Below are 13,981 nucleotides of genomic sequence, written 5' to 3' on the forward strand. Positions count from 1 at the left end.
GAACGCAAATGGCGGCAGCTATGGTGGCCGCCATTTGTGTTCCTTTTTTTTTTTTTGCCGTGATAGGTTACATAAATATTTACAAAGCCTATTATGGCGGGAAAAAAAGGGAACGTAAATGGCGGCCACAACGCCATTTGTGCCCCTCTTTTCCCATAATAGCCTACATAAATATTTAGGTAGGCTATCACAGCCAAAAAAAAAAGGAACGCAAATGGCAGCCACCGTAGCCACCGCCATTTGCGTTCCCTTTTTTTTGCCATGATAGGCTATGTAAATACTTACACAGCCTATCATGGCTTCTGCAGGGACACAAATGTCATCCCTGCATTAGCCGTGATAGCCTACATAAGTATTTACGTAGCCTATCACGGCTATAGTGATGAAGTGAATGGCGGCTGCAGCCGCAGCCACCATTCGCAAGTCAGCGCAAACGGCAGAAGTAGGTGTCCCGTTTTGCGTGCCTTTCACGGGGTGGGGCGGCGGGGGGCTTCATTCCGCCATGGATTTCGGGGGGCCGAATGCACTGGCATTCGGCCTCAACAAGATCTGTGGCAGAATTCTCAGACATCCCTAATACATATATAAGTGAACAAACATGTATTTAAATATAAAGCTCATAAAATCAAGGCGACGCACATGAAATATTTTTATTAGGGATAGACAGGGTCTGTTAATTTTTGTGAACCACCCAGAGAGCTTCAGCTACTGGGCAGTATAGAAATGAAATAAATTAATAAAATAAAGAAATCTCGGTGTTGCCAAGATTGTCAGTTTTGGGAGAGTCAAGTTTGTTCCATCCTGTTTCTGCAAGAGCTTATGATTTATTTTCTTTTTTTAGTATAAATATTTAGTCACAATTGTTTTGTAATATATGCATTAAGGTGTGCATTTTTCTGTGCATTTTTAAACATATGCATTCTTTGACACATAGACCCATTGACTAAAGTGTGTTTGTGTTAGGGATGTCAGAGAATTCCACCACAGATCTCGGGGAGGCCAAATGCCAGTGCATTCGGCCCCCCGAAATCAGTGGCAGAACGGCCTGCCCCCCTGCCCCCCCCCAGGACAAGACTTACCTGGGGCGGATCTTCCAGGTGGCGGTGGCTCCTGCAGTGGCTCCAGCAGCGGTTCGGCAGCGGCGGCCAGTCTTCCGACTGGCTGCTGCCGCTGCTATTTCCAGTAAAAAAAAGAACATGTGATAGGCTACGTAAAGATTTACGTAGCTTATCACGGCTAGGTTTTTTTTTTAAAAAAAGTGATAGGCTACGTAAATGTTTACGTAGCCTATCACATCTGACTTAAACAAAAAACAAAAAACACGAATACGCGAATGGCAGCAGCCACAGCCTCCGCCATTTGCATTCCTTATTTTGGCACGTCTTAGTCTACGTCAAGATTTACGTAGACTAAGACGGTGAAAATAAGGGGAACGCAAATAGCGTAGTGTCTGCTACGCTATTTGCGTTCCCTTTATTTTCGCTGTCTTAGTCTACGTAAATCTTGACGTAGACTAAGACGTGCCAAAATAAGGAATGCAAATGACGGTGGCCATGGCCGCCGCCATTTGCGTACACGCGTTTTTGTTTTTTTTTTTAAAGTCAGATGTGATAGGCTATGTAAACATTTACGTAGCCTGTCACGGCTGACTGTAGGGACGCAAACGGCGGCGGCTATGGCCGCCGCCATTTGCGTCCCTGCTAGCCAGGGGCCAGATGTCTGGCTGCTGGCGGAGCCGGTCGGCGGCTCCGCAGAATCCCTGCGGAGCGGAGCCGGCTGGCCAGGATTCCAGGGGGGAGGCATGGAGGGCCTCCCCCCCAGCGAGGATTCCGGGGGGAGGGATGGAACGCCTCCCCCCCACCATCAACATAATCCGCGAACAGGTAAGTGACTTTCGTACATCCCTAGTTTGTTTGTGTACGTTTTGGAATCATACACATTTTTGCTCGTTTTTCAAAAACAGCTCATGTTGTTGAATACATTTTTGTTTGTTTTGTGGAATGCATCACAAGCTTTGAAATATGCAGATTTCCAACTGCAAATTGCATCCAGGTGTGCGTGGTGTTAATGGGGCAAATCTGTAAAAAAAAAACAACCCCAGACAGTAATACTTTGATGGAGCAGATTTCTCACACACACATCCCTAATTTCTATTTCTGGTTGCAAAGACAGGATGACCCTTCAGAACCATTAGAAGATAAGCAAAAAACCCAAGGCTGCAGTGTTATGCACACTTACCTGGGACTAGTGGGACTTCCTTTGGAGTAAGTGTTTCATGGGTTTGTACTTGATGCTAAGCTAGTCAAATATGTTCTGAGAAATCTACTCACAAGTAAACCCGGCTTTATGTATATTTGTGGCTTTTTTTGTAAAAAAGAAAAAAAAAGAGCATTGTGTATTTGGGTAATTCACATTTCTTATCAAGATATGAACTGAATGACATTCTCCCCCAACCTTAGCAAGATGTACATGTGCAGCAGTAAAGCAAAAGTATTTCCAGTTTGTTTATGGAGAAAATATTCTTCCCTTAAATTTAGGATTAACTAGTGCAGGGCAACCTTGTGGTAGTGGAAAAATGAATATGCATCAAATGTGCGTATGTTGTTGAATGCATTCTTAGAAGATGTTTTCCTCAGAAAATTTTGGAAATTTCTCACCGTCTCTGCATCCTCAAAGATGGCCACTTCGAATAATTAATTTTCTCTGAATATTCTGTACTTTTTTTTGGCAGACACTATCCCTCCCCCCCCACACACACACACAGTGCACTGGAACAACGCTAACACCAGGGATGCAAAATGGTGTCCAGGCTGCCAACGCAGTTCCTGCTACTTTCAGGAAAAAAAGAAAGAAAGAAAGAAAGAAAGAAAGAAAGAAAGAAAGAAAGAAAAGGGGCACAGGTCCCCCGATTCAATCAGGTCTTCTTCAGTTGAGCTCATGCTGACACCCCTCCTCCATCTGTTAAGACCTCTCCTCTTCCCTAATGTTGGCGAATAGAACCACCTTGGGGAACGGAGTGAGATAGGAGAGCTCCTTGAAGCCTTATGGTAGTCAGTGGTCTGCCCAGAGGGTGGGAAATGATGTGAACGGTCTTTTTCCAGCCAGGAATCATATAGACTGGATTACATGTCCCATGAGATTCCTGGGCAGGAAATGAGATGGGCGGTGTCATTCGCAATCATTGTGAGGCCACATGGTCCAACACATGATTCTGGAGTACAGAAAAGATGCTCGTCACATCATTGCTGACCGCTGGGTAGCCTGGCAGCCACTTTAATATTTCAGGATGATGACCTCTCCAGCCCCTATTTCCTGTATATCCCAGCTATCTGATTCTTGGAGGAGCTGCTGTCCAACACCTAGAGATTATTTATTTTATTCATTGCTCAAATTCATGTATGTTTTCTACTGAGGAATTGAAGTGGTGAACATAAACTGTATAATCAAGACAAGAATAAAGTATAACAATAAAGCAATGCAATAATAAAAATGTTAATCAGCAGTACAACTGCACAGTCTACTGTGTGCTACAGACCATAGGTGGCTGGTTCACACTTCAGGGAAAGCCTGTGTGAAGTGATGGGTCTTCAGATGATGTCTAAGGGTAAAGTGCTATGCATATTTAGACTGGAAAAGTCCTACAACTCCCAGTATGCACTACCCAGCATAGCTAGGAAGGGAATGCTGGGAGGTGTAGGACTTTTTTCTGTTTAAACATGCATAGGATTGTGCCCTGAATATCATAACTGTGGGGACCTGAATAATGACAGTGGGTAATCTATTCCAGAGGGGTGGGTGCTACAACCCTAAACACTCTGCTGCAAGTAGGGATGTACGTACTGTGTAAAATCCACTCCTTCTGTGTTTCACAGATTTTCAGCTGCCTTTTGTTCTGTCATCCACCCACAGACAGACGCGAATGTTTTTTTCGTCATTCAGAAAAACACACACAAATAATTATGTAAGTATTTACCTAAGTATTTACATAATTTACCTTTGTGCATAACATTTAGCATATTGTCCCCCATTCCATTCAACATTTCCTCAGCAGAAGCTTACGTATTTCCCTACGAATTTATATGCATACATTTTGGGAAAGTAGAAAAATCATTGGAAAGTCCACAGACCCAGTGCAGCCTGCAGGGGTCGCTCCGCAGTGGATTCTGCAGGTCGGATTCTTAGAAATCCGAGCTCATTTTAGTCTATCTTGAATTTCTCCATCATCCCTAGTTGCAAGTGCTCCCTTAAAACCTTGTGAAGGATCACTATCCTTTGCTTTAATGGGATTAATTTAAAAATGGAGACAACACTCAAGATTTACTCCTCTCCAAAGATGCCTTTATACAAATAGAAAGGAAGAAGCATAACAGGTCTCCCTTTCTTATCTATGTCAACTATAGTCATGGTCCTAGACTGCCAATCTCCATTGTGACTGTTCTGTCCTCTGATCCTCTGCTCTCTTATCTCCCAATTAGCCTCCCATCTAGTGTATTAGAAATGGGCTTTGTACAAATGGTCAGACTAAGCCCCAGTGTGATAAGTCATTCCCACCCAAACTATTTCTGAGCCACCTCTTTCTGAATTTGTACATATCATCCATGCCCACCATTCTGTGGGACTGCAAGTATTTGTTGTGATCGGTCTGCAAGTGTGCCCCCTCCTGGAAGCCAAGGGTCATTTGCCAGGATTGTGGGACAATATGAAATCCATTCTTTTGTCTACAGATTTCCTTTTTCGTACAGGATGTCATTATTCAAATCTTTTAACATAACAAGCCTACAGATGGAAAAATGGGAACGAAAAATTATACATTACATGGCCACCTTTATAAATCACAGGAACAGTAAAAGGCACAATCAAATATACTTTCCCATTTATGTCTAACCTTTACAGCCTCTTTAAATAGATAGTGCTGAAATTCTGTCCATGGTAAAGAGAGCAGTTTTTAGAAGGCAGAAAAGTTGCTGTGTTTATTTATTTTAGATTTCCCAATGATAAAAAATAAATAAAGCCTTCATCCTTTTAAAATAGCACAATGATGGCAATAATTTAAGACTGCAGCTCTTTACTGGGATGCCCTGTAGGAAATGAATATATTATATAGCTTTATTTTCATTTTCTATAGTCATTTGCTGACAGAAATCATATTCTTCTAAATCCAGTTCTGGGAATGAACCATTGCTTGGCTGCAAGCTATGATCTACTTCTATAAATCTTGTCATGATGTATTCCCGTATTCACTGTAAGCTGCATGAAGATTCAAGAAAAGGATTGGGTCAATATTGCATTGCTTAGTCATTTTTTTCATCAGAATGGCCTAATCCCATTTGTGCCCATTACTTGGCCCCTCATCTGAGCTTGACCTCAAATTGACACTGAAGTTCACAACTAAAGGGAATATTTTGCTCTGTAAGTATAGCTAAAAGAGCAATTTAATGTAGACTGAAACGGGCTGGCTGCAGCTGCATGACCGTAGCCACTTATGAGAAGATTTCAACTGACAACAGCAGGGAACAATAGAAGGCATTAAAAGGGGTGGGGGGATTTTAAAAGTTAAAAGATTTCTTTTAACTTTTATATATTCCTTTTTCTATTCCTAAATAAACTTACAATCATGTTAATACAATATAATGAAACAACAAACACAACATAGAGACACAAAATAGACAACAATATTCTACAACAGGAGAAAAGAAAATATATGGTTGAATATTATCCTGTTTGCTTTCTAGAACATTGCAAATAAAGTCCATCTTTCAATAAATGCATTTGCCTGTTGCCTATTATTAATTGATCTCCTACAGTAGGTCAGTTTTTATCAAATTCCTGTATTCCCCACTCTACCATACAATTCAGGAATCAATTGGAAGACAGCAATTGTCTTTTTTCCAGTTGGCTGCTATGCACAGTTTGGCAGCTATAAGTAAATTTACAACAGTATCATTAACCAAGTCTTTTAAGATTACACATTAATACTATTTTAGGATTTAGTGGTATTAGACAGCTAGAATATTAGTCCAAATGGCTGTACTACAGATTGACAAATACTTGTGTCTGAATTTTTCAAAAATGTGGGATATTCATTGTATATGAATAGAAATCAGTCTAGCCTGCTCTCCAGAAAGTAGTTTTTATTCTTACAAGTATGGTTATTTGTACTTTATAATATCAGGCAGTCATCTAAAGACACAAACAGTTAGACAAACACAAAACCCACAATTCACCAAATCATTGTACGTGCTTCAGTTGCATTGACTTAAGTAGGACTTTACACTGAATTATCATCAGACAGAACTATAGTTCATAAACAAATTAGACTAGGTCCAGATGGTATGTTTGACATGTGGTTGTCTATCCCAGGCTTGTAATTCTGTAGAAATGACCAATGGGGGGAGGGGGGATTGGGATTGGGATCATGGTGTGTAGTAAGAGGGTTGCACTTTCTATCCCTCAATTTTCCCTACCAAATTTCCCCCAACCCACTCTCAAAAAACTTCTATTTGCCCCCATTGCAGCAAATGCAGAGCTGGCTATCCTTGGCTAGTGATGGTACATTGTCTCTGTCACCACACCTAGGGATGGCAGAGAAATCCGCCACGGACTCCAATGAGGCCGGATTCTAAAGAATGGACTGCCGGAGTCCATGGCGGAACGGACTGCTCCCCCCCGCCACCCCGTGGACTAAGGTCGGGACGGACCCTACCTGGCGCTGGCCAGTCCAGGTCCATCCTCTTTGTTCTGCAGCTGGCCACAGCCAGGCTGCGGCCGCAAATGACATCTGGCGTAGCGGACGCCATTTGTGTCCCTGCCCTTTGCTGAGATTGGCTACGTAAATATTTACATAGCCAATCACGGCAAAGGGCAGGGATGCAAATAGCATCCCCTACACTGGACGTCATTTGCGGCCGCAGCCTGGCAGTGGACAAAAGTCCGGCTGTGGACGGCCCCAGCCGGCAGCTCCACAGACTCGCCACGGAATGGAACTGGCAGGGGGGAGGGATGGATCGCCTCCCCCCCCAGAAGACCCTGGAGCAGACTGGTAAGTGGGGTTCATACACCCCTACCTGCCACCACTTTGTTGGAGTGAAGCACCACAGTGCGTACTCTGGAGAGCCCTGTTAGCCCACTTCTACAATTCTCTGGTGGGTGGCTTTGGTCAAAAGCTGGCATGACACTGGGTTACAGTTGTTTTAATTAAATGCTTGTCCACATGTTACATTTTACATGGAAGTATGATGTGTGATTACGAAGTATAGTGGTTAGAGCCTCAGAGTAAGATTGAGGATACCCAAGTTCAAGTCCCTACTGAACCATGAAGTTCATGAACCATGAACAATGAAGGGTAAACATAAATCAGTCATTCTTTTTCAGACTAACCTACCTAGCAAGGTTCTTGTGAGGATAAAATGGGTGGGAGAACCATGAAACTCCCTTGAGCATCTTGGAGGCAAAGTGGGTTGTGAAATAAATTCATAATTAAATATTATGTATGCTAATTGTTTCCCTGTGTATGACAGATCCCTCTAGATAAAATTCATAAATTTATTGCTAGGCATTAAAATGGAAGCAATTCACATACTGAGAGAGGGACAGGGGGAGTGCAAACCTGTTAATTCTGCTCAATCTCTCATTGGCTTTCAAAACCATTGACTTTGGTATCCTCCTGGATTGACTCTGGGTATTGGAGACACTGTGCTACAGTGGTTCCAATCCTACATGTGGGGCGTTTCAGATAGTAACAATGGGTGACTACTCCTCAGCCCCTTGGCAACTGAGCTGTGGGGTCCTGCAGTGTACCACCTTGTCCCCAATGTTGTTTAACATCTATATGAAGCTGCTGGGAGTGGTCATTAGAGGATTTGGAACTAAATGCCATCAGTATGCTGATGACACACAGCTCTATCTCCCTGTGACATCTGAATCATGAGAGGCTGTGCAAGTCCTGGATCAGTGCCTAAACTCAGTAATGGGCTGGATGTGGTCCAATAAACTGAAGCAGAATCCTAGCAAGATGGAAGCCCTGTGGGTGAGTCCTTCCTGGATCCCAGAGATAGTCTCATTACCTGTTCTGGTGAGGTTGCACGCCCTCTGAAAGATCAGGTGCATAGTCTGAGGGTACTCCTAGATCCATCATTGTCACTGGAGCCAAAATGGCCACAACAGCTTAGAGTGCTTTTACCAGCTTTGGTTGGTTTGCCAGCTACGGCCTCTCCCAGACAGGGGTAGTTTGACCACTGTGGTACAGGCATTAGTAACCTCAAGACTGGATTACTGCAATGTGCTCTAGGCAGAGCTGCCCTTAAGGCTGGTCCAGAAGCCGGAGCTAGTGGAGTATGCAGCAGCTTGGCTTGGCTGTTGTCAGGAGCTGCCTCTTTTCAGCACACCATTCCTTTGCTGAGGAAACTGCACTAGCTACCTATTAGCTCCAAGGCCAAGTTTAAGGTACTAGTACTAGTGTACAAAGCCCTAAACAACTTGGGACCAGGATACCTGAGAGAGTGCCTCCTTCTTTACCAACCTACCAGGTCACCTAGGTCACCAGAGGCCATGTTCCTGGTGGTTCCACATGGACCCATGGCCCTGTTGGAGTCTACCAGAAAAAGTGCCTTCAGTGTGGAGGCCCCCTTCCTGTGGAATTCCCTGCCTTTGGAGGTCAGGCAGGTGCCAATGTTGTGTTGCTTCCAGCACCTTCTGAAGACATTTGTTATTTCAAGAGGCCTTCCTTGCATGACAAGCCATGGTTTATTAAATTCGATCTTATTGGTATTTGGCTTTAAAAAAAAAAATCATTTGGCAAATGAAAGACTGGCTGGCTGGGCCATCCCCTGATTTATAGCCTACTCAATTAGAGGAAACCATCTTATGTCAAAACCACTTGATCACTAAGCCACTGATGGTCTGCCCTTAGTGGAAGATGTTCTGATCAACTAATTTCTCTTTCAGGTTTCCTGTTCAGTTGAAAAGATGGTCTTTGGGTGCTGCTGTATACTTTGAGCCTTTCTGTGAATGTGGGAACAGCTGCATCCATCCAACTGAATCCTTCTGCTGGTAACCACCTGTCTGAAGCAGCATATTTGTAAGAAGCTGCTTTAATTTTATCAGCTCATTTTCCCCCTAAGTGAAAGTAATAAATGATGGTTGCTTTTGAACAGATGAGTCTATCACTGAGTACATTCACCCCATCAGCTTTTTAATTTTATTTTTGAAGAATCAAGTTTTGGCTTCCAAGAGAATCTTGCCAGTTGTGGTAATGATTATTTATGATTTCAGGGCCCTGTCTGCTCCACTATGAGCACAAATCTGTATGCAGAGGATTCTCACATTCTCAGACAAGCCTTTTTTCTCTTTGTTTCCCTGCTTCAGTGTGTGCAGGCCATGAGGGGGCCTAGGGTTTGTGCACACCTTATCTAGCTTTGTCTCTCACCTCCATACAAGTTCCTTGTACTTCAGAGTTTGGGTATTAGGAGGACAAGGATAAAGAAATGGACTTATGAAGGTGTGCATATTTTGCTTGCCTGGACATGGATGGGGTGGGGAGATGCTGAGGAGAAAAACAAAAACAGGGAAGAACTCTTATTTCATTTTCACCTTAAGATAACAGGCTGCACCATAACAGCTTCAGATTCTTTCAAGGACCCTTCCATGCCCTCTATGAAATGAGCCAAAATCTGGTTCCCTTTTGTTTCTCAAGTGTGCATTCACAGGCCCACATGTGGACTTCATCTATTCCTTACCATCCCGCACATCCAGAAGTATAATAGCTTTTTGCAACCTTGGGCCATTTTGCAGAGCCCTAGACACCTACTCTCAACAATAAGGGGACAAAATTGAAGAAGCTTTTTGGCTGTTATAGCTTATTGATTTTTATATTTTCTGATGTATTAGAGCAATTTTTCAAACGTATCCGCCTTACCTTGATATCTTGAGTGTAGGGGCAGGATTTCACATTTATTAGCTTTGCTTTGGTTATATACGTAGAACTTCTTCAACATTATCTGAGGGATATAAATGGTTTTGGTAAAAAAAAAAATCAATCTTCAGAGTAAAATGCAGAGCTTGTGTGCAGGTGTTACATAAAAAGCAGGCAACAAGGAATACACTTTCCCAACTAGGTAGCAAAGATGGTTTTTGAAAGTATACCCTTGAATTGCAGTGGAACTCACTGATGCTCAATACTTTTCAAATAGAAAAGTTCTATCTTAATGGAGAGCATATAATGCAGTAAATACTTTTTTTTATTATCTCTGATGAACCGTGACAGCATTTAAAAAAGAGAAGAAGAAAAAGAGTGAAGCAGAAGAAGTGTTGCCTGCAGTGGGAGTATGATTTTCTCAGAGCATGAGCAACGAGAGAGAAAAAAATGTGAAACATTTCATGGAACTAATCTACACTAGGCCCTCTTTTGTGTATCAGGGAGTGCTGTCATGGTATTTATGCAAAACACATCACAGTAGGGGCACACGCTAATGAATACAGAAGCCACCATGTTGGAAACATGATCATGTGTCACACATGGGGAATCGTGGGAAAAATAGGAGGAATTGGAAAGGTTACATGTGCGGGAGAAATAGCCCTTTAAGTTTCTGTCTTTTTCTTTCCCAAAAATTATGTTATGCTCATGTGCTTAACTCCTTAACTTTGATGGTGCAAAGGAGTTTTTTTTTTTTTAAAGAATAATTCTCAACTCCTCCTGCCCCCCCCAAAAAAAAATCAGGGAGGAAGAGAAAGGGGCGGGAGGAGAAGGAGGCATGGGGGTGTGTGGTGGTGGTGGTGCCTGCTACCATCCTGCCACCTCCCATGGGTGAAGCCAATGAAGGCAGCTCCTCCTCTTCCCCTCCACCCAAAAGCATTTCCTGAAAGACGATACACTCTGGCCCCCCTCTCCTTTGAGGCTCACTTTCCCAGGAGTAAGCACTGTTGAAGACAATGTGATTTACTTCTGAGCAGACATGTATATGGCCATGCTTTCAGCTAGTTGTTCTTTGAGGCAAGAAAATAAAACTGGGGAATGAAACCATTGGGAAGGCTTGAAAATATATTCCACACTTTATTTTTTCAAAGGCAGAGAAAGACAGGGAGGGGAAGCAGGGCTGTGATCACTCTCCACTTTACTAGGCAATGCAGAGGGAGAGAGAGAGGGAGAGAGAAAGAGGGGAGAGAGAGAGAGAGAGAGATGCCATTAAGGGCTGGGGAGGGAGGTGGAAAAGCACTGAAGGATGATCACTTATATCTTAGAAAGTAGGGATGGGCAAATGAGTGATGTTTGAGATCTCCAGGATTCTCCAAACATTGCTTGCATCAGCACTCGTGCCTGATTTCTGTTCACGTTTGTGACTGCTACTCACTCTGTGAGAATGGGAAGATTTCACAAATCAAGCAGCGATCAAATATGAATTTGCACAACTTTCCTGTATAGACTAAAGATGGGCTGATTCAGTCTATGGGGGAAATTTGTGCAAATTGGGAAATTTGCGCAACTCAAACTTGGAAAGTTGTGCAAATCGAATGCAAGCACATGTTTGGCATTTTACAAACATTTTCAGTGGATATGTGCTCACTTTCACAATTGCATTCGGGGCTCTAAACACGGCATGCTTGTATGTTCTGCAATCAAAACCAAAAAGCACTTTTAGAAACTATTAAAAGCAAAGCAGAATAAAGATGTTTTCATTGCCCACATAAGTACCATCAAGGCTGTGGCTATCTCACCTCTCAGCCCCCACTTACCCATGGCCTTTGCTCATTCCACCCCTCCCCCACAACCACATTTGCAAAAGGTTCCAAAATGCTTTTATTGTCAAATCTAATAAGTTCTTTTTTGTCTACATTTTTCTAATATCTATGCTAACTCTGACAGTGCTGATTAATGTATACACTTCAACTGCTTCTTTCTTGACCTCCTGTGACACTGATGACTCCTACATCTCTCACTGCAGTGTTTTACTTTTTTGGTGGTTCCGTGGGGTTCCTTCCTTAGACCTCTATTTTGGGGCTTTTAGCCTTCATTAGTCCTGAAGAATATACATTATGGAAACATAACACAGACACACACAATGGCTGCATCATTTTCTTGTTTCCACAGCCTCAGCAGCCTTGTTGATATTATCAACAAGGAGCCTGAGTAGTATAGCACAAACATCACAAAATTCTCAATTTGAATTTGGTCCCATATGCCATTGGGGTATGTTTGTCCAGCTGGATGAACTTTGATTCATAGTTTCCCAGCAGATGAGGAATATGAGTTATAGAGTGAAATAAAGCTGAAAATGGCAGTGATGCATGAAAGTTTTGCTGATGGGGTCATTTTAAAGATGTGGTATCAATTTTCTAATAAGCTAATGTAATGTCCAATAACCTGATTAGGTTCTTTGATTAATATGGCTACTTAAAATGCAACACTGTTAAACCTTGTATTTATTTCCTAAACTACCAATAATTAGCTGCTTTGATAATTAGCTTCTCCTGGTTGTTTGTGGCATGTAAAATGAAGGTGCAGTAGAATAAAGCAAAGTGATGGCCCAGGAACCTGCACCTTATCTATGATACAAAGAAAGCCTAATTTGTATTCCTAAAGTATAAACTCAGTGTGAGCCTAGGTGGCTTAGAGGATAGATACTTCCAATTTTATTTTTCATAGGCTGGTGAAAGGTATGGAACCCAATCTGACTTCCTGTAGTTGTATCTGTTGTCACCTTCATACGAGTGGATGTGTAACTGGAGATTTTGATTTTAAATTTGTTTGTTGTATAGCTCTTGGCTTGGATTTTTAATTCTGTGGCTTTGTGGATTGTTGTAACTGATGTTGTCAATGACAGCTGGCTGACCATCCTTTGTTAAGGTGATTGCATGTTAACAGTTGATTATTTCTGAATGAGTGTTAAGCTTAGGGATGTATGAGAAATTTGTTTCAGTTCATTTTTGACAAGAATTTACCCAATTCACACCATGGACATAAACACAATTTGTGTTAGAATTCCATTATGTTTTCTGACTTCATATTTTGCCAGAATACAATAGTAGCCCCTTCTTGGGGGAATAAGCCTGCTAAATGTCATAAAAATTGATATAGGGGTTTTGTGAACGGGAGAAGCCTTTGAAGTTTACGGTCTTTTAAAAATTCCCTTGCAACCCCATAGTGGTTTAGGGGGCAAATTATTGCATTGTGTGTCTTGTGTGACTGTGTTACACACACGCACGCACACACACTGTTTGAGTAGTGCTTGGTGCAAACTATAAAACATGCTTGTGAAGCCCTCAAAACATCAGCACCACAGTCTTTCAGGCAGAGAGGTGGGTCCTTCTCACTCTTAGTTTCAGAACCAGAATAGAGAAATACAGGTCACCATTGCAGCCAAACCCCTCCCTGAATGTAAAGGCCTCAGAGCACATCCACGGTCTTTCAGGCAGAGAGAGGGAGCATCTCTATACCAGCCTAAAATCCTGCATTTAAAATGGGTCTTTCTGCTTCCATTTTAAGTGCAGGATCATGACGGACTCCCTTTACATGTGCTTCCTTTCCCCCCTCGCCTTTCTTCCTCTTTCTCCCCCTTCTCTGAGTGTTCCATATGTTTCATTGATCTAGCTCCTCTTCATGCAGCTTTTTCCTTATTTATGGAGGAAACTCAAGTGGAACACAAGCAGGGTAATTTGTTACCTCATTATCTCTGATCTATTTAAAAATGGAATAAAGGTCATTTAGAGCTCAATCCTATGCATATTTAGACAGAGAAAAGGCCTACAACTCCCAGCATTCCCCAGCCAGCCTTGCACCCTTAGTACAGGAGACGCCCTGGAAGTTTACAACATCATCTAAAGGGCCTGCAAACTTCCCTGAGTGAGCAATCTCAGTAGCAGGATAAAAGCTCCCTGTGAAGAAGCCCAAGGTGTCCTTCAGACTCCTTTTTTTCAGATATGAGAAGCCCAGTTCATCACTGCAGCTTTAGGCTTTACTTAAGCAGTGGGAGAGAAGGCAGCAGAGGTG

This window comes from Heloderma suspectum, chromosome 2 (genome assembly GCF_057233095.1).
Source record: "Heloderma suspectum isolate Gila_16-S chromosome 2, 16-S_ref, whole genome shotgun sequence".
NCBI lineage: Eukaryota > Metazoa > Chordata > Lepidosauria > Squamata > Helodermatidae > Heloderma > Heloderma suspectum.